This window comes from Rhinoderma darwinii, chromosome 2 (assembly GCF_050947455.1).
Source record: "Rhinoderma darwinii isolate aRhiDar2 chromosome 2, aRhiDar2.hap1, whole genome shotgun sequence".
Taxonomy (NCBI): Eukaryota; Metazoa; Chordata; class Amphibia; order Anura; family Rhinodermatidae; genus Rhinoderma; species Rhinoderma darwinii.
In genome coordinates, this window is record NC_134688.1 from 391,575,722 (window position 1) to 391,603,438 (window position 27,717).

General features: G+C 44.9%; 1 protein-coding gene across 2 annotated transcripts in view; it reads left to right on the plus strand.

Annotated features, from left to right (window-relative positions):
* LOC142743328 (E3 SUMO-protein ligase ZBED1-like) overlaps positions 1 to 27,717 on the plus strand; it is a 148,706-nt gene that overhangs the window by 82,158 nt on the left and 38,831 nt on the right. The window contains exon 2 of one of the 2 annotated variants that reach the window (XR_012881544.1): positions 1,704 to 2,692. The exons of the other annotated variant lie outside the window; for it this stretch is intronic. The gene's annotated coding sequence lies outside the window, so the exon portion shown is untranslated. Of the gene's footprint in view, positions 1 to 1,703; positions 2,693 to 27,717 lie in introns of those variants that run through there. 2 annotated transcript variants of the gene reach the window in all.

Below are 27,717 nucleotides of genomic sequence, written 5' to 3' on the forward strand. Positions count from 1 at the left end.
TCGGAGACCCGCGATTGCATTCGCGGGCCGCCGATGGGTGACAGAGGGAGCTCAGTCCCTCTGTAAACAAAGTTAAATGCCGCGGTCGCTATTGACAGCGGCATTTAACGGGTTAAATGGCCGCGATCGAAGTAAACTTCGATCGCGGGCGTTGGAGCAGGAGCTCAGCTGTCATCAGACAGCTGAGCCCCGGCTCCAGCCTGCACGGGAGACCCGTGCAGGACTTAGACTAGGCTCACGTGAAAAGGCGTCAGCCTAGCCTAAGGCCCCTTAGTGACCAACGTAAAAAGGCGTATTGGTGGTCACTAAGGGGTTAAGAAACTCATTAGCATAAAGCTAAAATAGGTTGTAACTCCGTCATAAATGATAGTTTTTCTAAATAAAAAACACTGGTGTAATCTACATTACAGCGCCGATCACATTATGTAGAAGATAGGCCACTTATAATGTGGGGACAGAGCCTCTTTAAGTTGTTTTCTTAAAGTCCTGAATCCACCAACGTTACAGTATTAGGGTGTATTCACCTGCATACGTTTGGCCGCGAATGGCAAAATAATTTTAGTAAAAAATATACAGGCTATGCTGAATCCTTTGGCACAAAACTATATATCAATCTTCTCAGCTCCTCCAGCTTTATAACAACTTCAATGTGATAGGTTTCCTTTAAGAGAAAGTGTCTTATTTAGGGCAATTACAATTTTTTATTGGAATAATTGGAAAGATTTTAACAGTGAATTTCCATTTTAGCCAAATATGTTTGCATTATTTTAAAAAGAAAAAGCTTAACGTTCACCTGTTTGTGGTAAAATGACAGAGGACCATAAACTTTAACTATATTTCACAAAGTGAAATATAACAATTAATAGATAGAGTATATCATTGTGACAAAACAACATATGACTTATATGACTTATGTAACAGATACATGCCATGTAACAAGATAGCAGTAATTTTCCTTTGTGATGCCCCCTTCTGCTCCAAATGATGTCCGACTGTCTGCATCTGTCAATCAAATGACATCACTTCCTGTCTCAGTGACCACAGAGTCCAGTCTCCAGTAGTAGTCACAGAGCCTGGGAGAGAACAGGGCAGGACGGTTCCACTCATGAAGCCAGAAGGAGTTTTCAACATTTTGGAAGGGCCTTACACCTGTTAGACCCTTATCAAATAAAAATATTGGAGTGTAAATTATATCAATAAAAGTTAATAGTCACCTCTATATTTTATTTTTATGTTTTATAAGCACAATTAGGGACATGAAAACTTTAACCCAAGATTTTTTGCACATGATTTTAAATCCAGGATTCTGAGGAGTCCCAGTCTTCCTTGTCGTGCAAAGTACTGCATGACAAGAAGATATTTTCAAGCAACAATATGAGTCATGCGATCATCTAATATGCCGTCTGTGACAAGTAGGACTCTGACTCATGTGCCTTTGGGACTCCAGAGTTCAGTCATTATCTTAGATTCCAATAGCCCCCAGAAGAAGTGAAAAATAAAATGTAAAGGGGAAGATTAATATTCATTTAAAGAACTTTATACTAAAGTATTATTTTTAAGGGACAAATACACATTAATATGTACGGTTTATATAAGACTGTGGCACGTGGTCACCCTTTGTGTTAATTATTATGTCTTTTGATCTTGTATCTCTGCTATGAAGTCTTTATTCATTATTTTTTCTGACCTTTTTCTGTTTTTAGCTTTTTTTTCATCTGGGACACTTAAAACTTGTATGTCTGCGTAATGATGGAGAATGATCGTCTTTGTATACGATTGCCAGTGTCATTAAGAAGAAAGCTATGGACAAAGGATCTGTTTGTTTTTATTCTTATTTGTTAAGTGTCTTTTTATTGTGACTTTTCTTCTATGTTGATGAATGTTACAGCCAATCGGAATTTATCATCTCAACGAAACATAACAGTATAAGTTAACATGTTATACATAGAAAGCACACACTGTTTATTAAAGGTATTAAAAAATAAAATTTATCTTTATGTTAGCACCTTGCTAAAAATGTTGTGCTGCATAACACAAGCCATAAATCACGGTACAGGCAGCTGCCGACTGCTACATGCTCCAGCAACGGTCATCAAAATGCCTGTGATTCTCTGTAGGCCGTGTAAAGGCTATCACTATCAGCCTATTGTTTGGACCGCTAACGTGATAAAGAACAGGACATTGCTTCAGAGTAACCAACACATTTGTCACCACTCATCTTTATGATATAAAACAAAGTACACTATATAAGTAAACTATGTTTACTGTTCTTTCCATCTTGGCACTCTCCCAGCTCTGCCATCCAAGCTGGGGAAATTCATCCCCATGTGGTGTATAGATTTAATAATGAGATAAAAAAAACTATTTTTATGTATTATTTATTATGTTTTTCAATTAAAAAATAAACTTATTTCCTATATCTAGTGTACTGTATGTAGTGTATGCGCACTGTTTTGTCCATCATCCACTGCATTTATATAAAGTTTTGAGTTGTACATCATTTAATCACCCTATAATAAATCATTAAAGGGGTTATGTGGGGACCAAAAATTATTAGCAGTGTACTCACTTCAGTATGTGAGTACAGTTGCTAATATACATTCCGGTCCCCCGTCACGCTGATTCTGAGATTTTCATAGATTTTTATAGCGCTTCCGGGGGACCGGAAGTCTAGTGGCACAGCCTTCTTTAATAACAATACGACTCTTCGTCATGTGACCGGACCCGCTGTACCCTATGTACAAGGAGTAGCAGTAGTACAGCGACTACATGGAGTGCAGTGGGCTCAGTCACGTGACGTAGAGTCATATCGTCATCAAAGAAGGCTGAGCCACTGGACTTCCGGTTCTCTGGCAGCGCTATAAAAATCTATGAAAAACTCACAATCAGCACGACAGGGGACCGGAATGTATATTAGCGAGTGTACTCACATAATAATTTTTGGTCCTCATATAACCCCTTTAATGATAAAGCCAAGCAGGAAATGTTTCAACAACTTGTCCCCTTTAAGGGAAAGCTTCCACGTGCACCATCAGTATACATTTCTTATTCCTATAAACTTCATATCCGCTAATGTGCAGTACCAATTGCCACAAATGTAATACGGTGAGTCTATTTTTATAGAAATCTTAAGCCTGCCTACTTTTTATTTTATCTGTGTGAGCAGGTATAACAAGACATAATGTACTACATGTGATGTTATTATTTACTATACCTGCTAAAAATGTTGTATAACATTACGTAAAAAATGTTGTTGCCCTCTGGAAAAAACAGTGCTCTAGTTTTGATATTTTCTGAGATTTGAGGTCCAGACACTGGGAACCTCACCAATATCTTTGCTTCACTGCAATTCATTGCAACTTTGGAAGCCTACCCTAAAGCAAAAATGAGGTGCCAATAAGATTCTTAAGGAGTCCGCTCATTTATTGAGTGTCCAGACCCTTTATTCGGGACATCGGTGAGGACATGAACCATTGCAATTGTATGACAAGTAACATGTCAGAAAATGTTAAAACTGGAGATCCCCTTTAAATAACTGAGGATAGACAGTTTTACACAGCATTTGTTATCTTTGTTTTCTGTGTACAGAGTTGTCGGTTAATCTGATTTGTCTGCTGTTGCTTACTTTACATGTTTTCTTTAAATAAAAGCATTTTGTATTTATTGGTTACTACTGTGTGTGTGTTTGTGTCTCCATGAGCAACAACGTTGATTTTCTGACATTCATCTTGGGAGACAACAAGCGTGTAAGTGTATGAGCCCTGAACTTCATTCACTGTAGAGGGAGTGTGGATGTGCATTTTAGGGAATGGCATTTTGGACCTACCCCCCGATCTAATGTTTATGGGGATGTCACATACCCTGTAACCTGGTGGAGGAAATAAATTAGAATGGTTGGCTGTCCTGGCTAGCTGTCACCATTTTTCCCAATGTAAGTAAGCACCAGAAGAGTCTCAGAGCCACTGCCTGTTCAGCCAACATTTCACATCCATGTGGACAGGCTCAACACCTCTACATAAGAATTTACTGTTTTCTTGATTATATGATATTTTATATACAGTATATATATATATATATATATATATATATATATATATATATATATATATAGCTAAGATGACACTACCATCATCTTCCGTTTAGGTATCTTCCATCAGAGGAAGAGATGGCCGAAAATCCAAACGAAAAGCATCGCTTCCGTTTGAATTACCATTGATTTCAATGGTAATTCTTTTGTTTCAGTTGGATTCCGTTTGCCTGCATTCGCGATGTTTTAAATTTTTTTCACGGAAGCAAATATGCTGCAGACTGCAATTCAAACGGAAGCGATGCTTTCCGTTTGGACTTTCGGTCATCTCTTCCTGACGGAAAGGACCTAAATCGAAGATGATGGTAGTGTGAACTTAGGATAAGCTGACTCACTCGGTAGGGAAAGGGCTAAAAAATTATTAGTATCATTTGCTTCAATATAGAAAATATTACCCCACTTACAAAATATGTAGTAATAATGGTCTATTATATAAGATTTTTCACACTGGCCACTAAGTACTCACAATAGGCTAAAGCAGGGGTGGGTTACCTTTTTTCTGCCAAGGGCCATTTGGATATTTATAACATCATTCACGAGCCATACAAAATTATGGTCAAACATTTAATTAACCCTGTAAATGCACGTCCAGGTGAACAATAACTTCGCGCACCTGGGCATGCAGTTCCGTCCGCACTTTAACAGTTAACCGCTGCGCGACGCTACACCGCAGTGGCGGTTAACTGTGCAGGGGTGTCTGCCCTGCTCTCCCCATTGCCGATCAGCGGCCCGTCGCCGCTGAAATTGGCAATTAACCCCTTTGATGCGGTGTTCGATTGCGATCGCCGCAGTAAAGAGGTTTAGAGCAGATCGGCAGCCCCCCACATGCATTTTCGGGGGGCTGTCGATCCTTGTCACGGCAACCGGAGGCAAGACAATGGTCTCCGGGCTGCCATGTATGGAAGCCTATGAGGACCAGCCGGAGGGACTTACGGAATCAGTGTAGCTGAGCAAGCTACGCTGTTTTCTTTTTCATGGTCGGGTATCACACGAGTTAGCCACAACACAAAGAAGTAGAACAGGTTTAGGGAGCCCCATTCTAGAGATAGATCTCAGAGTTGGGACCTGCATCTATCTGACATTTATGACATATCATGTGGATATATCATAAATGTCCTTGATGAAAAAAAAACCTGACCTCAATTCATGCTTTTAGGACAGGTCCTATCCTATGTAAACACTACAGCTAAATTTAGGTCTCAGCTAAGCTTCTAAATTTTAGGTCAGGAGCAGGAGGAGCCAAATACTGTCATTTACTACTAGTGAGTGAATGAGGATGCGGCGGTCTGAGTGAGGAGGTCAGTGCCTGCCGGCGTCAGGTGACTGGACTGGTTCACTCCGGGTCTCACTCAGACCGCCACCATACTTGGCTCAGACCACCACCCTCCTCCTGCTCCTAAATGTGAGTGAGTAGTGTGGGTGGACGAGGCCAAGGAGGGAATGACACAGCGGCAGCAGCGGGCAGAGTGAGGTTGGGGCATGCTGTGACGGGAGTAGACCAGTCCAGTTACCTGACCTCACGTCACTGATGTGAGGTCAGGTGACTGGACTGTGCCTGCCTGGGAGTGGACCAATCCGGTCACCTGACCTGAGTTACCTGACCTCATGTCACTGACTCAGGTCAGGTGACTGGACTGATCCACTCTTGGGCCGACACGCGCCGACCTCACTCAGACTGCCGCCATACTTGGCACCTTCCGCCCTTCTCCTGCTCTGAAATGTGAGTGAGTAGGGCGGACGGAGCCAAGTAGCGAATGATGCGGCGACAGCGCGGTCTGAGTGAGGTCGGGCCGCATCAAATGATCTTGCTGTTTCTTATACGGCACACGGGCCGCACGTTCCCCACCCCTGGGCTAAAGCTTCCAATTTGTATTATAGAAATCACTTTTCAGCTTGTGCTGTGTACAGTAGGGCAAGGTCAGCAGTCATCTCACTATCATCAGAGTGCAGGATTGCAATAAAAGGTAACACCTCTATCAAAATGCTAGAGGCAGATAACACAGGATCATACGATTGACCATGAGTGATGGAAACAACTCATTCATTGGATTTCAACATGCCTGATCCTTTCTTCCCACAGGAGATAAGCAGTTGCCTGAGGTGCCTGACAGCAGCTATGGCCCTGTTCACATCACGTATTTGCCCTATTTTTGGTTTGTACACCAAGGAAGCTCTCAACGTATGCTCTAAATGCATCCATAGGGCTACATTAGTCCGACAGAGGCATAATGAGTGTCCTTTTGGACTGTGTCAAGCTGGAATACATGGGTATGACTTTTTTTTATGTATGGAATAGCATAGTCATTAGAGCATATGGGAGACAGATGTTACTGTAAAGCATATGTCACGGGCATCCTTTAAACATAGCTTTCATGATGTATTCGTTAAACGGATGCCATAAAAGGCCTATTGGTGACAGATGCCTGTGACAGGAGCCTAACAGGGGCATACGTCATCCATTTCACCCAGGTTATTATGGCATCCGTTTATACAGATATGTCATGAAAAGGTCATGAAAGTTCATTATGTAGACTTTAAACGGATCCCATAATAGTCTATGGATGACGATGCCGCTGTTAGGCATCCATCAAAGCCTACGTTTAGCATATATGTCGGGAGCTTTTCCCTGCGCATACTCTAAATTTCGACCAACAAACGTGATGTGAACTTTACTTTTTTTACCCTCTCTCCATTTAAATAAGCATGCACGCTTGGTCAAGCATGCATGTTTTTGGAAGAGTCGGAAGAAATAACTGCAGGCCAACAGTTAATGGGGCAGACTTCCTAATACTGTCTTTAGTTTTAGACAGTGTAAACTTAGACAAGGCAGACAATTTATCAAAGTGACGCATGCTGTATGATAAATTTGGTGCATCTAGTTAGACATCCTAGACACTTTTCTCTTCCTTATACCGTTTCTTGATTGGCTTAGGTTTGGCACAATTTTGATGCACCTTGTCGCATTGTAAGCCCCGCCACTTTTCTGCAAGACTATGCCCCTTTGTCAAGCATGTCGAAAAAGTGTCTAAAACAGTTAATAATGTGGCGCATATCATGTACGCCAGAATTCTGCTGCATTTTTAATAGTAAATCTGCCCCAATATGTATATCCAACATAGAAGACTCGAAGTCTATTGAAATATTAAGAGGTTGCCATATAGTTTCATTCAGCTTTGGAAAGAATGAGTTGAAAATTTGTGTTCTAGCTGCTTTGGATATGCTCTGCAATGCAAAATATATAATCCAAAGCAAATGCGCAGTCAAATCTGCAACAACATTTACATGTAGCCATTCACGTAAATAGGACCAGAACTGTAATCCTAGACACCCGTGGATAGGTGATAAGTTGATCAGTTGTTGTGGTTGGACAACCCCTTTAAAGCAAAGTGGAAATTAAATGTAATATTCCGTTTTATTCAGTGTTTTAAGTATAGTAGGCGTTAACAGAAAAACACAACTCAATATGTTTTACCCTCTGCAGTTTTTAGAAATATCCCATACTGTATTTGGCCCTAGGGTGCTACTTGACTCAAACACAGGCATCAAAATGAAGAGACACCTTGTGGATTTTGGGACCTACTTTTTATTAGGATGATTTCCAGGTGCTATTTGAGGATTTGCAGAGAAATTGAGATGCCAAAGCATAAAAAGCACCCCCCAAAAGTCACCTTTATATAAAATAAAACCCCTCAAGGCATTAATCTAGGGGTGTAGTGAGCATATTGACCAACAGGTGTTTCATAAAATGTATTAGAATTGGGTTGTGAAACGTACATTTTTTTGTAGTAATATGTAGTTTTTCATTTTCATAAGTGGTAATAGGAGCAAAAGCACACCCAGTGGCGGATTAAGTAGACCATGGGCCCTGGGCTGTTACCCAAACTTGGGCCCCCCTTCCTCACCGTAACTATTTTTAACACTACCTTTTTGGGCAAGCATTAACAGTGTTACGATTCCCCTTGTCACAGCGCGGTGTCCCTACATACAGACAGGATCACACTGTGCAGGGACACAACCTCCTGACAAGGGGAATTGTCTATCAGTCCTGGACTGCAGAAAGACTTTTTGTGAAATACAAGGATTTCCTATAATAAACATGTCAGGAGAGGTGACAGATTCTCTATAAATCTAGTGACTCACAGGTGACGACGTCTCAGATTCTAGTAGTTTTTTTCCTCTTTTCTTCTCCATCCGGTCCAGCGCTCATGACGACTTCTCCCGGCCATGACTCATTTCTGCAGAATTTGCCACTTAGACGTCTCCTCACTTTTCCAACATTTCCACACCTATAAACGAAAATAAAGTTATCATGGTGCCACATAGTGTACCCCTAAATATAATAGCACCAAACACTGCGCGCCTGAATATAATACCACACACTGTAAAACACCATACACACAGCCCCCTGTACATAGTGCCACACACAGCCCCTGTAGATATTACACACCCCCATAGATATCGCCATACACAGCCCCCGCTATATATCACACATCCCCCTCGTAGAGAGCGTTACACACAGCCCCCTATAGATAGTGCCATACAGCCCCCCTGTAGAGAGCGCCACACAGCCCTCCCCCTCTTGTAAATAGCACCAAAAAGCCCCCCCTATAAAGAGCGCCACACACATACCACGGTGGATAGCACTACACAGCCCCCCCTTGCCTCACAGCGCTCCCCCTTGTATATAGTGCCTCACAGCGCTCCCCCTTGTATATAGTGCCTCACAGCGCTCCCCCTTGTATATAGTGCCTCACAGCGCTCCCCCTTGTATATAGTGCCTCACAGCGCTCCCCCTTGTATATAGTGCCTCACAGCGCTCCCCCTTGTATATAGTGCCTCACAGCGCTCACCCTTGTATATAGTGCCTCACAGCGCTCCCCCTTGTATATAGTGCCTCACAGCGCTCCCCCTTGTATATAGTGGCACACAGCGCTCCCCCTTGTATATAGTGGCACACAGCGCTCCCCCTTGTATATAGTGGCACACAGCGCTCCCCCTTGTATATAGTGTCACACAGCGCTCCCCCTTGTATATAGTGTCACACAGCGCTCCCCTTGTATATAGTGCCACACAGAGCTCCCCCTTGTATATAGTGCCACACAGCGCTCCCCCTTGTATATAGTGCCACAAGGTTATGTACACATTTAAAAACTTTATATTATAATTATATATATATATATAGTATGTCTGTGTATCAGTGTGATTGATTGATTTTATTAAAAAATATTTTTACTTTTTGAGATACGGCTGCTTTGTATCCTGTATCCGTCAGGTCAGCAGGACTGACGGGATCAGTGACACGCAGGATCCACCTCAAATCTATCACATCTAAGATTATAATTTAGCGCAGGGCCCGTTTCACTGATCCCGTCAGTCCTGCTGACCTGACGGATACAGGATACAAAGCAGCTGTATCTCAAAAAGTGAAAATATTTTTTAATAAAACGTAATTACAAAGTTGCACCAAACACACATTTTTATTAAAAAAAAATAAAACCAACGTTATTTTTGCGACGTTTTTTCCGTAGACAATGCAGGTTTCGTTTTTTATCGTTTTTATGCACACATTTTTTGCCATTTTAGAATCTTTATTCATAAAGTTTGAAAATAATAGTAAAAAAATAAGCTTTTTTACGTTTCAGCTATTTTTTTTTGGTAATAACATTGTTTTACCCTAAAATAGACCTTTTATCTGTGATCGTCATTGTCTACCGTAAATTTTTATATATTACATGTCTATATTAGGGTAATTGGGTCAGCGCTAGCGTTACAACAATGATTGGCGGGGGGGGGAACGTTTTTTTTGGGGTGGGTATTTTATGTGTATTTATTATTATTATTTTTTTTGCACTTTACTATTTTTTATTACTATGTTCTGATCCTCAAAGGTCAAAAAAGACCTTTGGGGAACTTTATATCTACTTTCTCTTTGTTTTACACCATGTTTTTCCACTGTAACTGGAGCTGCACAGCAGCCCCAGTTACAGGGGAAATCAGCCTTCTCATAGTGACGATTGTCACTAATAGGGCTGTGCTGGGTCTAGTAAGACCCAGCAACAGTCTGCCACTAACGGCACCCGGCGATCATGTGACCTGTCACATGATCACCGGGAGGAATAGAGACAGCGCCGCTGCTGCTGTCTCTATTCCTGTACACAGCGTTCATTGAACGCTGTGTAAGAAGACATCGGAGAAGACAGAAGCAGCGAAAGCTGCTTCTGTCTTCTCCTCAGGGTCCCCGGCAGTCACTGACAGCCGGAGACCCGACATTCAGCTGCCCGATCGCGCGGGCAGCAAGTTAAAACCCGAGCCGTAGAAAGTCTATGGCTCGGGTTTTAAGCACCCGTCCCTGACCGCTGGCCGTAAAAATACAGCCAGCGGTCGGGAACCAGTTGGGCAGGAGGATAATCCTGTACTGACCTCAGCGCCGGTGACCGCCCGCCGGCTCTTCTCTTGCTGCTTTGGAGTAACAGAACAGCCGTCCGTCGCTGTTCTGTTACTCAATGGCGGCGGCCCGCACTGTCAGGGAGGCGTGTCCTACCCCTGGATCCCGGCGAATTCCCTGCTCCTCCCCATCTTCGGCCGTTAGCAGCGCTAGCGCGCTGAATAGATTTAGGAGATAATGTGCGTTTCGGGCTGCCATGGGCCCCTTGGGAGCCTCGGGCCCCGGGCGGCCGCCCGAAACGCCCATATGATAATCCGCCACTGAGCACACCACAATGTCTCCTGAGTATGACAGTACCCCAAATGTGGTCGTAAACTGCTGTTTGTGCACACTGTAGGGTTCAGAAAGGAAGAAGCACTATTTGGATTTTAGAGCGAAGATTTTACTGTTTTGTTTTTTTGGGCGCATTGTCTCATTTGCAGAGCCCCTTAGGGACCAGCGAGCACCGAGCATTTTGGCCCAACAGGTGTTTCCCATAAATCAGTGGGCAGTGGATGTTGCAGAGTAGAAATTGCATTTTTTGCCCATAAACATGCCATTTCAGCACCCAATATCTTGTGCCCAGCTTGTGTCCCTGTGAAAAGACAGCTCTCTAATTATTATGCTGTGTTTCCTGTTTTTTAAAAGACCCTACACGTGGCACTAATATTTTACTTGGACATACGACAGGGCTTAGGAGTGAAAAAGCACTATGTGCATTTAAAGGCTATGTAAACCCTTGATCAACTTAGATGTGATTGGTATTAGCATTTGATAAGCTGTCAGAGGCACCCAGTAGCTACTGTCACCTGAGCCTTCAGTGCAGCTCACTGACAAATTCGGCTTTAAGCGCGTAGATACAGCTTGTATGTAAAGTGGATGCACAGAAGCAGCATCTTAGCAACATTTCTAATAAAAATATATTAGAAAATATTTTTTTTTAGCCATTAAAACATACGCTTAATAAAAGAGAATGCCCTCAAATTTGGTGATTTACACAGCATTTTTGTAAGACACCTTTGTGTTACGCATGGCAATATATGGCTTTAGCGCTTGATCCGAGAGATCAACCCCTCCCATGTATCTATTAGGGTAAGTTCACATGTAGCGTAAATACTGCGAATATTCCACAACGGATTTTGTTGCGGAAAATCTTCAGAATAATACAGTACCAGCAAAGTGGATGAGATTTGAACAACTCTCATCCACACGCTGCGTAAATGCTGTGTGGAAAAAACGCTTCGAAAAGTCCGCAGCATGTCAATTGTATTTGCGTAAACGTTGCTTATGTGTTGCGAGTTTTTCCCATTGAGTAAAAAGCGCAACTCACAAAAAAAAATAGCATATACTTACCCATAATTCTATGTTGCTTCATCCAGGCTGGCCTCCTGGGATGACGTTTCATGCCATGTGGCCGCTTCAGCCAATCACAGGCTGCAACGGTCACATGGGATAAAATGTTATCCCAGGGCTGCAGAATGTCATGACGTCGGAGGGACACGTCGCCATGGTCCATGTTTTTTTTTCTGTGCAGTTTTCCGCAGTGGACATTCTGGCTGAAAAACTGCACCACAATTAGGTTTTTTTTCCTGTGGTGCACAGAGCTGTGTGCTTTTACGCAGCATATCCACCCTGTGTGAACATACCCTTATAGTCCAGATTGCAATCTAGTTTGGGGGTCGCTGTACTGGTAACTTGTACAGAGAAAGGGGTTCTGCCATTACCGTGTACTGTTGTTGCTATAAGAACATCCCCATGTCCTGAGGGTATGTGCACACACACTAATTACGTCCGTAATTGACGGACGTATTTCGGCCGCAAGTCCCGGACCGAACACAGTGCAGGGAGCCGGGCTCCTAGCATCATAGTTATGTACGATGCTAGGAGTCTCTGCCTCGCTGCAGGACAACTGTCCCGTACTGTAATCATGTTTTCAGTACGTGACAGTGGTCCTGCAGCGAGGCAGGGACTCCTAGCATCGTACATAAGTATGATGCTAGGAGCCCGGCTCCCTGCACTGTGTTCGGTCCGGGACTTGCGGCCGAATTACGTCCGTCAATTACGGACGTAATTAGTGTGTGTGCACATACCCTTATACTTGACCAACAACATGTTTTCGCTGCATAGTGCCCTGCTCTCGCACATTCTGAGTGTTTACCCAAACAAAGGGTTGAATGCTAGTATATAAGTTATCCATGTAGTGGAGATAAGATATGGATGCATCAAATTTCCCACTATTTTCCCACTAACTGTCATAAAGCGGGGACATTCTGGGGGTTCAATAATGGGAGTCCAAACCTTCGTAAACCCTAAACCTGTGGGAGTACCGTAATCTACTCTCACACAGCTTATACATTTTAATTTCATACCTTGCTCTCTTAGGGTATGATCACACGCAGCGTAAACAAAGCTATTGTACGCAATCGTTTTCACTGCGCAAATTTTGCAGCGTATAACAGTAGCAGCAGAGTGAATAAAATTGAAACAAATCTCATGCTGTGAAAAAAACGAGCTGAAGTACCGTTCATAAATTGACCTGCGGTGCGGTTTTGTAATCCGTAGTATGTCAATTTATGTTTCAGAATTGCTGTTGGGAGGTAAAAATAGCAACAAATACCAAATGTTGCAATTTTTGCGTGGGGAAAAGCTGTGATTCTGCCGCAAAAAAAGCAACTCAGCAAAAGAAAACTCTTTTGTGTACAATGAATAAAAAAGATTATACTTACAGCCCGGCCTCCTGGGATGATGTTTCCGAGGAGGCCGGCCAGGACGAGAACAGATCAAAGCACCGCTATGACAGCGGAGACCAGGGTAAGTGCGGCATAAACTTTTTTTTTTCCAGCCACTGTTTTCCACACCGGAGATTCCGCCTGAAAAACTGCACCACAATTTGGTGTGGTTTTCAGGGTGGAATTCCCTGCGGGTTCCAGAACAGATACACTGTGTACTTTTACGCAGCGTATCTGCACTGTGTGAACACGGCCTTACTGGGTAGGTATTGGTTAAATTTAACCCTCTTATTTAAAGTGTAAATGCTTTTGTTTTTTGCAGAACAAGTTATTAGTACCATTTTGGGGTGGATACGACTTCTTTTTATTGTTTTTTTTGGGAGCCTAGATAAAAAAACACAGCAATTCTGGCATTTGTTGTTTGTCTAGAACGTCCCATGTCTGGGTTAAATAACATGATAATTTTATAGCTCAGGTCATTACGGATGTGCCGATGCCAATTATGTCAATTGTTTTCAGAGTTTTATTTTGACATAATAAAGCATTTTTAATGGAGAAAACATTTTGTTTTCTTTCTTTTATATTTTCAAACATTTTAGTTACCCCTACTGATCATGAGAACAGGGGTCCCGGACCCGCAGATCCTCCTCACAGCTCGACCACAGTGAGCAGGACATTGAATGGAATGGTGGTCAACCATGCGCGCTGCAGCTCCATTCAACGTCTATGGGAGTGACGGAAACAGCCGAGTAAAGTGCTTATTCTTATAGACGGTGGATGGAGCGGAGGGAGCATGCTCGACTGCCGCTTGATTCAAGCTCCTCTTCACTGCGGGGGGGGGGGCGTATCCCAGTGGTGGGGCCCTTAGCAATCAGAAAATTATCCCCTTTCCTGTGGACACTTGATAAATTTATGATTCTTGGAATACCCCGTTAATACATGTAATACACTGCAATACTTCTGTAATGGCTTAATGGCATAAAGCTGGGCCTATTGGGTAACAGGTATGCTAATAGGTTTAGCTTCTGAGCCTGCACTATCACAGTGCCGTAAATGTACAGCGGAGTGTGCAAATCCCTTGGCAGCAGCCCGTATATATATGGCGGATGACGCCAAGGGGTTAAAAAAATATATTTTCCTTCCTTTTCTTTCAGGATAGAAAAAGTGGTGCTACCAATGTAAACAATTCAAACTTGTAGGTCTCCTCGATCTAATGATGTCACAGGTCTGTAGTCATGTGATAATTATACTACTGCTTCAGGCCCCACATCCTATAATGTAACATTCCCAAATGCTTCTAATATGTAGATGTATTCCAAAAGTGGGTCTTTTAAGTATACAATTTGCAGGCTTACCGCATTTTTTTTTTTAGGGGCCCTTTAAATTTATATGTATGCAAATTTAGGAGCTAAATTCAATTGGAGCCATGAATAAGAGGTATCAGGCATCTGCTTATCACTCATGTTAGCAAAGGACATGTTGAAACCAAAAATGCCTTATGCTACTTTGACTATCAGGAAGCCTCCATACCAGTGGCGTAGGGGTCTGGTGATGGTGGTGTTGGGGAGGGGTAGGGGGGCCCAAGCTGAATTCTTGCACCCGGGCCCATGAGCCTTTAGCTACGCCCCTGCTCCATACGCATTACATTGTTGGCCAATCGCGCCAAAACCCCACAGTACACTTTTGGTGTTATTTTTTTTCATGTTTTTTTTTCAGCTCAAACTGTAATTGGATTCAAAAAGTGAAGTATAAGGCTGTGTTCACACCAGCATTTCTTTCCGCTGAGGTGTTCCGTCTGAGGTTTCCATCTGGTTAACCCCTCAACAGAAAGGCAAACTGAAACCTTAGCTTACGTTTCCCTCACCATTGAACTCAAATGGAATGGGAACAAGAAGCTAAGGTTTCAGTTTGCCTTTCCGTTGAGGGGTTAACCCGATGGAAACCTCAGACAGAACCCCTCAGCGGAAAGGAACACTGATGTAAAAAGGCCCTAAGGGTATGTTCACACACGGCGAATACGCTAAAGATTTTCTATCCGGATTTGCGGACAGAATATATGCAGCTTATTATAGTAACAGCCAAGTAGATTCGATTTTAACAAATCTCAAGCACATGCTGCGGAAAATTTCAGCACGGAAATTGACCTGCAGTGCAGACTTTTAAATCCATACAGTTTATGCCATGGATTTTCATCACGGACTTCACTCCTCTTATTGAACGAGGTGAAATCCACAACAAAATACACATGTCTAACCTGCCTAGTTGATGAGTTCTGATGGGTTGACGGAGGGGCCTCCCTTTGTCTAACCACCTAGATGCCCTGCTCAATATTGACCGAACCATCTAAGGGGTAAACTTTCAGGATCATGAATTTGTACCCAGTCCTAGTTTTAACTTCTAATTACTGATGCAAAATACTTCGGTTAGAAACAGGGTTGAAGCTTATCTCGGATTTCTGCCTTGGATTTGCAGTTTGATGAGATGGGGCTAATCTGTACAGAGACGCGGATTTCCAATTTAAGTTAATGGATTTCACGCGGCTTAGCGTGCTGGAATCTGCGCATATCTGACCCATATAAACATAGCCTAAATAGAATAAGTATCTCAGGAAACCTAGAGTTAGGTATTTTTCTATATGAATGCAATATATAGAGTAAAAAACAAAAACAGTGGTACGTGTACTCCAGTGGCTATATTTCATGTCTCTAGGGGGTACCTGCACATTCTTTATGCTGGGATTTTAATGTACAGAACAGTGTCATAGCCTTGGGGAGGTACTTTGATGTCATTTATTTGAATAGAGGTACTTGCTGTCACGTTGGGTGCGTGGACCCACTGGGCAGTACCGAATGGACAGTATAGCAGCTGGCCAACAGGGTACAAGTCAAAGTCAATAGTTCGGATAGGTGTACCTGTGGTAACTTCAGACAGTAGCGAAGAGGCTCGGATGGGACCTTGGCAGCAGGCAGACACCAGGCGTGGTGTAACCAGGAAGGCGTAGTACACAGCACAACACGACTCCAACTCTAAACGGCCCTTGAACCAAGATAGCACGGGATACAGAAAACAGGTAGCAGGAACGGGAACACTGGGAACTGGAAAACACTTAAGGAACCATTTGCAGAGACAAACATAGGTAAACGTCAACAACGCTCAAGCAATGCAGGAAGGGGCATGGCCCTTCTTATAGTTCAGGGTGCTCATGGGCTAATTTGGTAACAAATTCAGGTGTGCGCGCTGGCTCTTTAAGACCGGGACACAGCACAGAGAATCGGAAGTGAGCGCTGACGTCTCCTGAGCAGGAGATGTGGGCCAGCGCTCACAGATCCATGGCTGCGGCCGTCAGGAGGTGAGTAATTCGGACGGCCCACGGCCATGGGTGTTACACTTGCTTAGGGACATCAAGAAACACTGCACTAGAGTTACATAGTATGGTTGAAAAAAAAACATACAGTGTGTATATATATATATATATATATATATATATATATATATATATATATATATAAAAATATATATCATATATCCATCAAGTCCAATGATGGGATGAGAGAGGACGTGGATGAAGGGAATGAAAGGAAGTAGTATGGGTAAAGTTTAGAACCTTATTTTTCCCCTATTGATCCAGATGAAGATAAGAGATCCATACGGAATGAACCAATCTTCCCGAAAAAGGAAAGTTTATATTCTGATCCCAAATGGCGATCAGACTGGACCAACATTCAACAAGAATTCTATACATTTACATGGGCACTTATATTATGTTGTTTTGGCTTTTTTTGAAGCCATTAATTGTTAGAACTGTACCGCATATTTGTAGCGAATTCCTCAGGTAAAAAATTAAAAAGCCTATACTTACTCCTCCTGGCGTTGCCATAGCAACTGGAGCCTGCTCTTCCGGCTGCTTTGTGATAATGGTTCATCACAAGGCTCTACAGCCAATGGACTCACGCGGAGTATTTTGCAGGCAGAAAAAAATCTGCGCTTTTTTTGCCGTGGTTTTCGTGGCGTTTTCACCTGTGGCCATTGAGGACCGTGGGCAAACAACGATGCGAAAAATGCCTCCCGTTGATTTCAGTGGGAGGTCAGAGGCGTAACTGCGGCAAGAAATGAAATGCTTTTTTCCCACTAAAAGCCGGGAGAAAAAAACGCCTCCGCCTCCCATTGAAATCAATCACCTCTGATCTCGGCCGTTTTCTTGCCGTTGACTCCGATGCAGTTTCCACTTTAAAATCTGAACCAAAAAATTCCATGTGAACTGAGCCATAGGCCTGTGTGTAAAGCATATAGTGCTGAGCCGTGTAAATAAAGCATATACTGAAGAGCTTTGTATATAAAGAATACAGTGCAGAGCTGTGTGTATAAAGCATATAGTGTAGAGCTGAGTGTATATAAAGCATATAGTCTAGAGCAGAGTGTGCAGCTTACAGTGCAGAGCTGTGTGTATAAAGCGTACAGTGCAGAGCTGTGTGTATATAATCATGCAGTGCAGAGCTGTGTATATAAAGTATATAGTGTAGAGCTGTGTGTATAAAGCATACAGTGCAGAGCTGTGTATGTATAAAGTATACAGTGCAGAGCCGTGTATATAAAGAATACAGTGCAGAGCCGTGTGTATAAAGCAAATAGTCTATCCTATAGAGAGAGGTCAATTAACACACAGTATATTAGAAACATGAAACAACTTTATTACACATAAATACTGTTAGGGATCTGCCAGGTACTTCATCTAGGTATACTCCTGGGATTAATCAATCCACACCTGAGGCCAGACCTGTTCGACTGACACCATCTCCCACCAACCATGGTGGCAGGCTCAGGAGTGGGAGAGCCTATCGCGGCCTGGTCTGTCGGAGTTAGCTCCGCCCCCTGTCCTTTATTACCTGCCCTGTTCTCTCCCTCAGTGCTTGTAATTCTTTTGGATTCCTGGCCCCACTGCTGCTTGCTCCAGCCTGCTTCTGCCGTGCTTCTGCCTTGCTGCAGTTCTGCTTTACCTGCTTTGCTTTGCCCCTGGCTTGCTTCTGTCTCCTTGCCCGCTTGGGTGTACTCACTTCGTCCTGGTCCTGACTGTCCGTTCGCCGCTCCGTTTCCTCGTGGCGTTCCGTGGCTACTGCCCCTTCCCTTGCATGTTCCCTGTTTGTTTTCCTGTGCACTTAGACAGCGTAGGGACCGCCGCCCAGTTGTACCTCGTCGCCTAGGGCGGGTCGTTGCAAGTAGGCAGGGACAGGGCGGTGGGTAGATTAGGGCTCACTTTCCCTTCACCTCCTTCCGCCATTACATAATTACAAGCCCTTACCTAGTCTACCATTTCCCCTACGCTGACGCTATCATGGACCCCCTTGAGACCCTGGCCCAGCAGATGCAGGGCCTCTCCCTACAGGTCCAGGCCCTGGCCCAAAGGGTCAATCAGGGTGACGCTGCTTTAGTAGTACCCCTCACCTCACCTCTAGAACCCGACCTCAAGTTACCTGACCGGTTCTCAGGGGACCGTAAGACGTTTCTCTCCTTCCGGGAGAGTTGCAGACTGTATTTCCGCCTAAAGCCCCACTCCTCAGGTTCCGAGAACCAGCGGGTGGGTATCATCATATCCCGACTCCAGGAAGGGCCCCAAGAGTGGGCCTTCTCCTTGGCTCCTGACGCCCCTGAACTTTCCTCTGTTGATCGTTTTTTCTCTGCCCTCGGACTCATTTACGACGAGACTGACAGGACTGCCTTAGCCGAGAGTCAGCTGGTGACCTTACGTCAGGGTAGGAGACCGGTTGAGGAATACTGTTCTGATTTTAGGAAGTGGTGCGTAGCTTCTCAGTGGAACGATCCGGCCCTAAGGTGCCAGTTTAGGTTAGGATTATCTGACGCCCTGAAGGATCTGCTGGTTAGCTACCCCTCGTCTGACTCCCTTGACCAGGTTATGGCCCTAGCAGTACGACTTGACCGACGTCTCAGGGAACGTCAGCTAGAACGCTTCAGTGTGCTCCCCTCTGACTTTTCTGCGATCCCTCCCGAGGTCCCGTCTCCTCGCCCCTCCACGGAGGACTCGGAGGTACCTATGCAACTCGGGGCCTCCATGTCCCCTCGACAACGTAGGGAGTTTCGCAGAATGAATGGTCTCTGCTTCTACTGTGGGGACGACAAGCATCTACTGAACACCTGTCCCAGGCGCAAGAATAAGAAGCCGGAAAACTTCCGCGCCTAAGTGATCATCGAGGAGGTCACTTGGGCGCACAGGTATTTCCCGTTAATGTGAAACGCAATAAAATTTTGCTTCCCTTTCAGGTCTCGTTTGCTGGCCGGGCTGCCACGGGCAGTGCTTTCGTGGATTCAGGGTCATCTGCTAATATCATGTCTGCGGAATTTGCTATGTCTCTAAAGATGCCTTGTATTGATTTACCTTATCCTATCCCTGTAGTAGGAATCGACTCAACTCCCCTTGCTAATGGTTATTTTACTCAGCATACTCCTGTTTTTGAACTCCTTGTTGGCTCCATGCATTTGGAGCAGTGCTCTGTACTGGTGATGCAGGGATTATCGTCTGATCTGGTTTTAGGCCTTCCCTGGTTGCAGTTGCATAATCCCACGTTTGATTGGAATACTGGGGATCTCACCAAATGGGGTAATGAATGTCTTATGTCATGTCTTTCTGTTAACTCTATTTCTCCCCGGGAGGAGGTAAACACGCTTCCTGAGTTTGTTCAGGACTTCGCCGATGTGTTTTCTAAGGAGGCCTCCGAGGTGTTGCCCCCCCATAGAGATTACGATTGCGCTATCGATTTGGTGCCTGGTGCCAAGCTTCCTAAGGGTAGGATATTTAATCTTTCATGTCCTGAACGTGAAGCCATGAGGGTGTATATCCAAGAATGCCTGGCCAAGGGTTTCATCCGCCCCTCGACTTCTCCTGTAGGTGCTGGCTTCTTCTTCGTGGGGAAGAAGGATGGTGGTCTTAGGCCGTGCATTGATTATCGTAACCTGAATAAGGTCACCGTAAGGAACCAGTACCCACTTCCTTTGATTCCGGATCTTTTTAATCAGGTTCAGGGAGCCCAATGGTTTTCTAAGTTCGATCTACGGGGGGCATATAACCTTATCCGCATCAAAGAGGGGGATGAGTGGAAAACTGCGTTCAACACACCCGAGGGTCATTTCGAATACCTGGTCATGCCCTTTGGGTTGTGTAATGCCCCTGCTGTCTTCCAGAATTTTATTAATGAAATCCTGAGAGAGTACCTGGGTAATTTTCTTGTTGTGTACCTTGATGACATACTGGTGTTTTCCAAGGACTGGTCCTCCCACGTGGAGCATGTCAGGAAGGTGCTCCAGGTCCTTCGGGAGAATAATCTGTTTGCTAAGACTGAAAAATGTGTCTTTGGGGTACAGGAGATACCATTTTTAGGGCAAATCCTCACTCCTCATGAATTCCGCATGGACCCTGCCAAGGTTCAGGCTGTGGCGGAATGGGTCCAACCTGCCTCCCTTAAGGCGTTACAGTGTTTTTTAGGGTTCGCCAACTATTACAGGAGATTTATTGCCAACTTCTCGGTCGTCGCTAAGCCTCTTACGGACCTTACCCGCAAGGGTGCCGATGTCCTCCATTGGCCCCCTGAGGCCGTCCAGGCCTTTGAGACCCTCAAGAAGTGCTTTATCTCGGCCCCCGTGCTGATTCAGCCCAACCAAGAGGAGCCATTTATTGTGGAGGTTGACGCTTCCGAGGTGGGAGTGGGGGCCGTCTTGTCCCAGGGTACCAGCTCCCTCACCCATCTCCGCCCCTGTGCTTACTTCTCTAGGAAGTTTTCGCCCACGGAGAGTAACTATGATATTGGCAACCGCGAACTTCTAGCCATTAAATGGGCTTTTGAGGAGTGGCGGCACTTCCTGGAGGGGGCCAGACACCAGGTAACGGTCCTTACGGATCACAAGAATCTGGTTTTCCTAGAATCGGCCCGGAGGCTTAATCCTAGACAAGCTCGGTGGGCACTATTCTTTACCAGATTTAATTTCTTGGTTACCTATAGGGCTGGGTCCAAGAATATTAAGGCTGATGCTCTGTCACGTAGTTTCATGGCCAATCCTCCTTCTGAGAAGGATCCTGCTTGTATTTTACCCCCTGGTATAATCGTCTCTGCCACGGATTCTGATTTAGCTTCTGATATCGCGGCTGATCAGGGTGCAGCTCCCGGGAACGTCCCTGGGGACAAACTGTTTGTTCCCCTGCAATACCGGCTGAGGGTACTCAGGGAAAACCATGACTCCGCTCTATCTGGTCATCCTGGCATCTTGGGCACCAAACACCTCATTACCAGAAACTATTGGTGGCCTGGGTTGCCTAAAGACGTTAGGGCTTACGTCGCCGCTTGTGAGGTTTGCGCTAGGTCCAAACCCCCTAGGTCCCGACCTGCGGGCCTACTACGTTCCTTGCCCATTCCCCAGAGACCTTGGACCCATATCTCCATGGATTTTATCACCGATTTGCCTCCATCTCAGGGCAAGTCGGTGGTGTGGGTGGTAGTCGACCGCTTCAGCAAGATGTGCCACTTTGTGCCCCTTAAGAAGCTACCTAACGCCAAGACGTTAGCTTCTTTGTTTGTGAAACACATCCTGCGTCTCCATGGGGCCCCAGTCAATATCGTTTCTGACAGAGGGGTACAATTTGTTTCCTTATTTTGGAGAGCTTTTTGTAAAAAGTTGGAGATTGATCTGTCCTTCTCCTCCGCCTTCCATCCCGAAACTAATGGCCAAACGGAAAGGACCAACCAATCCCTGGAACAATATTTAAGGTGTTTCATCTCTGACTGTCAATTCGATTGGGTCTCATTCCTTCCCCTTGCTGAATTTTCCTTGAATAACCGGGTCAGTAACTCGTCAGGGGTCTCCCCGTTTTTCTGTAATTTCAGGTTTAACCCAAGATTCTCCTCCGTCTCCCCTGGTTGTTCCAATAATCCTGAGGTAGAGGATGTTCATCGGGAACTGTGCACTGTCTGGGCCCAGGTTCAGAAGAACCTAGAGGCGTCCCAGAGCGCACAAAAGATTCAGGCGGATAGTAGACGTTCTGCTAACCCCCGGTTTGTCGTCGGGGATTTGGTCTGGTTGTCGTCCAGGAACTTGCGCCTTAAGGTCCCGTCCAGGAAGTTTGCTCCCCGATTTATTGGACCTTATAAGATCATTGAAGTCCTCAACCCTGTATCCTTCCGTCTGGAGCTCCCCCCATCATTTCGCATACATGACGTCTTCCATGCCTCCCTCCTTAAACGCTGCTCCCCGTCCTGGTCCCCCTCGAGGATACCTCCTGTTCCCGTTCTCACCCCTGAGGGGGTGGAATTCGAGGTGGCCAAGATTATGGACAGTAGGATGATCCAGGGCTCCCTCCAGTATCTGGTCCATTGGAGAGGATACGGGCCGGAGGAGAGGACTTGGGTACCTGCCCGTGATGTTCATGCTGGGGTATTGATCAGGAGGTTCCACCTTCTCTTCCACACTAAACCGGGTCCCCTTAGTAAGGGTCCGGTGGCCCCTCATAAAAGGGGGAGTACTGTTAGGGATCTGCCAGGTACTTCATCTAGGTATACTCCTGGGATTAATCAATCCACACCTGAGGCCAGACCTGTTCGACTGACACCATCTCCCACCAACCAGGGTGGCAGGCTCAGGAGTGGGAGAGCCTATCGCGGCCTGGTCTGTCGGAGTTAGCTCCGCCCCCTGTCCTTTATTACCTGCCCTGTTCTCTCCCTCAGTGCTTGTAATTCTTTTGGATTCCTGGCCCCACTGCTGCTTGCTCCAGCCTGCTTCTGCCGTGCTTCTGCCTTGCTGCAGTTCTGCTTTACCTGCTTTGCTTTGCCCCTGGCTTGCTTCTGTCTCCTTGCCCGCTTGGGTGTACTCACTTCGTCCTGGTCCTGACTGTCCGTTCGCCGCTCCGTTTCCTCGTGGCGTTCCGTGGCTACTGCCCCTTCCCTTGCATGTTCCCTGTTTGTTTCCCTGTGCACTTAGACAGCGTAGGGACCGCCGCCCAGTTGTACCTCGTCGCCTAGGGCGGGTCGTTGCAAGTAGGCAGGGAAAGGGCGGTGGGTAGATTAGGGCTCACTTTCCCTTCACCTCCTTCCGCCATTACAAATACACAGAATATATCCATAAAAATTAGAACCATGCAATGCAAAAACGTGTCCTGCAGGTAGAAGCAAACTAAGGGGAGACATGATGACATATGATATAAAAACCAGGGAAATATGATATATATATGATAAATATGTTCACCTGAAATGATAGTATTACCATATAGCTACCTGGAATAATTGTATATAAATGCGATAATACAAGCTAAGGCCAAAATGTATGGCCATGTATCAGCTTACCCATGTGTAGTTGCTCCTGCTACCTGCAGAGACACCGAACCCGACGCGCGTTTCGGCATTCCTGCCGAAACGCGCGTCGGGTTCGGTGTCTCTGCAGGTAGCAGGAGCAACTACACATGGGTAAGCTGATACATGGCCATACATTTTGGCCTTAGCTTGTATTATCGCATTTATATACAATTATTCCAGGTAGCTATATGGTAATACTATCATTTCAGGTGAACATATTTATCATATATATATCATATTTCCCTGGTTTTTATATCATATGTCATCATGTCTCCCCTTAGTTTGCTTCTACCTGCAGGACACGTTTTTGCATTGCATGGTTCTAATTTTTATGGATATATTCTGTGTATTTATGTGTAATAAAGTTGTTTCATGTTTCTAATATACTGTGTGTTAATTGACCTCTCTCTATAGGATAGACTTATGATTTCATAGGTCAATGCACCAAGTTCATTACTTGGTTCTCATTTAAACCAATTGTTTCTGGCTATCAGCTCTTCAATTGGTTTGTCCCTGAATGTACAAATAGGCCATTTGGTATAAAGCAAATAGTGCAGAGCTGTGTGTATATAAAGCATACAGTGCTGAGCTGTGTATATAAAGCATATAGTGCAGAGCTGTGTGTGTAACACATACTGTGCCGAGCTGTGTATAAAGCATACAGTGCAGAGCTGCGTGTCTATAAATCATACAGTGCAGAGCCGTGTGTATAAAGTATACAGTGCAGAGCCGTGTGTATATAAATCATACAGTGCCGAGTTGTGTATATGAAGCATACAGTGCACAGCTGTGTCTGTAAAGCATACAGTGCAAAGCTGTATGTGTTAGGGCTCATTCAGGCAAACAGGAATAACGTCTGTGTGCTGCGCAGGGAAATCACGCGCAGCACACGGACCATTGATTTCAATGGGGCCGTTAACACATGCAGGAGTCTTCACGCAGCGGGAGTCCATTGCGTGAAACTGCATGTCCTATATTGGTGCGTTATCACGCACCAATGCGCCCATTGAAGTCAATGGGTGCGTGAAAACCATGCACCGCACACGGATGCATATCCGTGTGCGATGCGTGATTTGCGCATCAATTCAATTGAAAATAATAATTTAAAAAAGATGTGCTTTGCGAGTGCGTGAATAACGCATGCCACTCACAAAGCACACTGCTGCATAACAGACCAGATTCACGCGCGTTTTTAACGCATGTGAATCTGATACGCTCGTGTGAATGTAGCCTAAAGCATAAAGTGCAGAATTGTGTACATAAAGCATACAGTTTAGAGCTGTGTGTATATAAAGCATACAGTGCAGAGCTTTGTGTACATAAAGCATGCAGTGTAGAGCTGTGTATATAAATCATACAGTGCAGAGCTGTGTGTACATAAAGAATACAGTGCAGAGCTGTGTGTGTGTGTGTGTGTGTGTGTGTGTGTGTGTGTGTGTGTGTGTGTGTGTGTGTGTGTGTGTAAAGCATTCAGTGCAGAGCTGTGTGTATAAAGTATACAGTGCAGAGCTGCGTATATAAAGCATAGAGTACAGAGCTGTGTATAAAGCATACAGTGCAGAGCTGTGTATATAAAGCATTCCATGCAGAGATGTGTGTGTAAAAAGCATGCAGTGCAGCGCTGTATGAATATAAAGCATTTAATGCAGTGCTGTGTGTATATAAAGCAAACAGTGCAGAGCTGTGTGTATAGAGCATGCAGTGTAAGACTGTGTATATAAAGCATACAGTGCAGAGCTGTGTATAGAGCATGGAGTGCAGAGCTGTGTACATAATGCATACAGTGTAGAGCTGTGTATATAAACCATACAGTGTAGAGCTGTGTGAATAGAGCATGCAGTGCAGAGCGGTGTATATAAAGCTCACAGTGCAGAGCTCCGTATAGAGCATGCAGTGTAGAGCTGTGTATAAAGCATACAGTGCAGAGCTGTGTATATAAAGCATACAGTGCAGAGCTGTATATATAAAGCATGCAGAGCTGTGTATATAAAGCATGCAGTGCAGAGCTGTGTGTATAAAGCATACAGTGCAGAGCTGTGTGTATAAAGCATACAGTGCAGAGCTGTATATGAAGCATACAGTGCAGAGCGTGTATATAAAGCATACAGTGCAGAGCTGTATATATAAAGCGTGCAGAGTTGTGTATATAAAGCATACTGTGCAGAGCTGTGTGTATAAAGCATACTGTGCAGAGCTGTGTGTGTAAAGTATACAGTACAGAGCTGTGTATATAAAGCATAAAGTGCGGAGCTGCGTAGGTGTAAAGCATATAGTGCAGACCTGTGTGTGTAGAAAGCATACAGTACAAAGCTTTGTGTATATAAAGCATATAGTGCAGAGCTTTGTGTGTATAAAGCATACAGTGTAAGGCCTCATTTACACGAGCGTATTATACGCGCGTGCGACGCGCGTGCTTTTCACGCGTGTCGTACGCACCTATAATAGTCTATGGGGCTGTTTAGACGATCCGTGAATTTTGCGCAGCGTGAGTGCGTTGCGTAAAACTCACGACATGTTCTATATTCTTGCGTTTTTCACGCAACACGCACCCATTGACTTCAATGGGTGCGTGAAAACAACGCATGCCACACTGACGGTCCTGCGTTGCATGCGCGAAAATCACGCAAGAGCTGTCAAAAGGATGAATGTAAACAGAAAAGCACCACGTGCTTTTCTGGTTACAAACATCCAAACGGAGTGTCAAATTAGAGATGAGCGCACCGAACTTCACCGGGTTCGGCCGAACTCGTTTTAACCGAACCCGGCAAAAAATGTTCGGGTACGCGACGTCAGGAGACAGTCACTGCCCACGGTGCTGAAAGACTTAAACTGTTTCAGCACCATGGACAGTGACTTTCGATCACAATATACATATACGTGTAAAAAAAAAAGAAGTTCTGACTTACCGATAACTCCCGGCTTCTTCCTCCAGTCCGACCTCCCGGGATGACAATTCAGGCCAAGTGACAGCTGCAGCCAATCACAGGCCAAGCACAGGCTGCAGCCAATCACAGGCTGCAGCGGTCTCATGGCCTGCCGCGTCATCCTGGGAGGTAGGGCCGGATGACAAGAGAGGGACGCGTCACCAAGGCAACGGCCGGGAGACCGGACTGGAGGAAGCAGGCAGTTCATGGTAAGTGTGAACGTCTTTTTTTATTCACAGGTTGGTGTAGATTGTGATCGGCATTCACTGTCGAGGGTGCTGAAAGAGTTACTGCCGATCAGTTAGCTCTTTCAGCACCTTGGACAGTGACGGGCGTCGACTAGCCTCATCTCTATGATGGCGGCTCCGCGAAAATCACGCAGCCGCGCATCATACACGGATGACACACGGAGCTGTCAATTGCCTTTTGCGCACGCAAAACGCAGCGTTTTTTTGCGTGCGCAAAACGCACACGCTCGTGTAAATGAGGCCTAAGGCTGTGTATATAACGCATACAGTGCAGACCTGTGTATAGAGCATGCAGTGCAGAGCTGTGTATATAATGCATACAGTGTAGAGCTGTGTATATAAAGCATACAGTGCAGAGCTGTGTATAGAGCATGAAGTGTAGAGCTGTGTATATAAAGCTTACAGTGCAGAGCTGTGTATAGAGCATGCAGTGTAAAGCTGTGTATGTAAGAAAACATGCAGTGCAGAGCTGTGTGTATAAAGCATACAGTGCAGAGCTGTATATAAAGCATACAGTACAGATCTGTGTATATAAAGCATACAGTGCAGAGCTGTGTGTGTATAGAGCATGAAGGGCAGAGCTGTCTATATAAAGCATACACTGCAGAGCTGTGTATATAAAGCATGCAGAGCTGTGTATATAAAGCATACTGTGCAGAGCTGTGTATATAAAGCATACTGTGTAGAGCTGTGTGTATAAAGCATACTGTGCAGAGCTGTGTGTATAAAGTATACAGTGCAGAGCTGTGTATATCAAGCATAAAGTGCGGAGCTGTGTAGGTATAAAGCATATAGTGCAGACCTGTGTGTGTACAAAGCATACAGAACAAAGCTTTGTGTGTATAAAGCATACAGTGCATAGCTGTGTGTGTATACAGGGCCGCCATCAGGAATTTCTGGGCCCCATACAGCCAAGATGTCTGGGGCCCCCCTCCATTACCGGGGGTGGGCAACGGAAA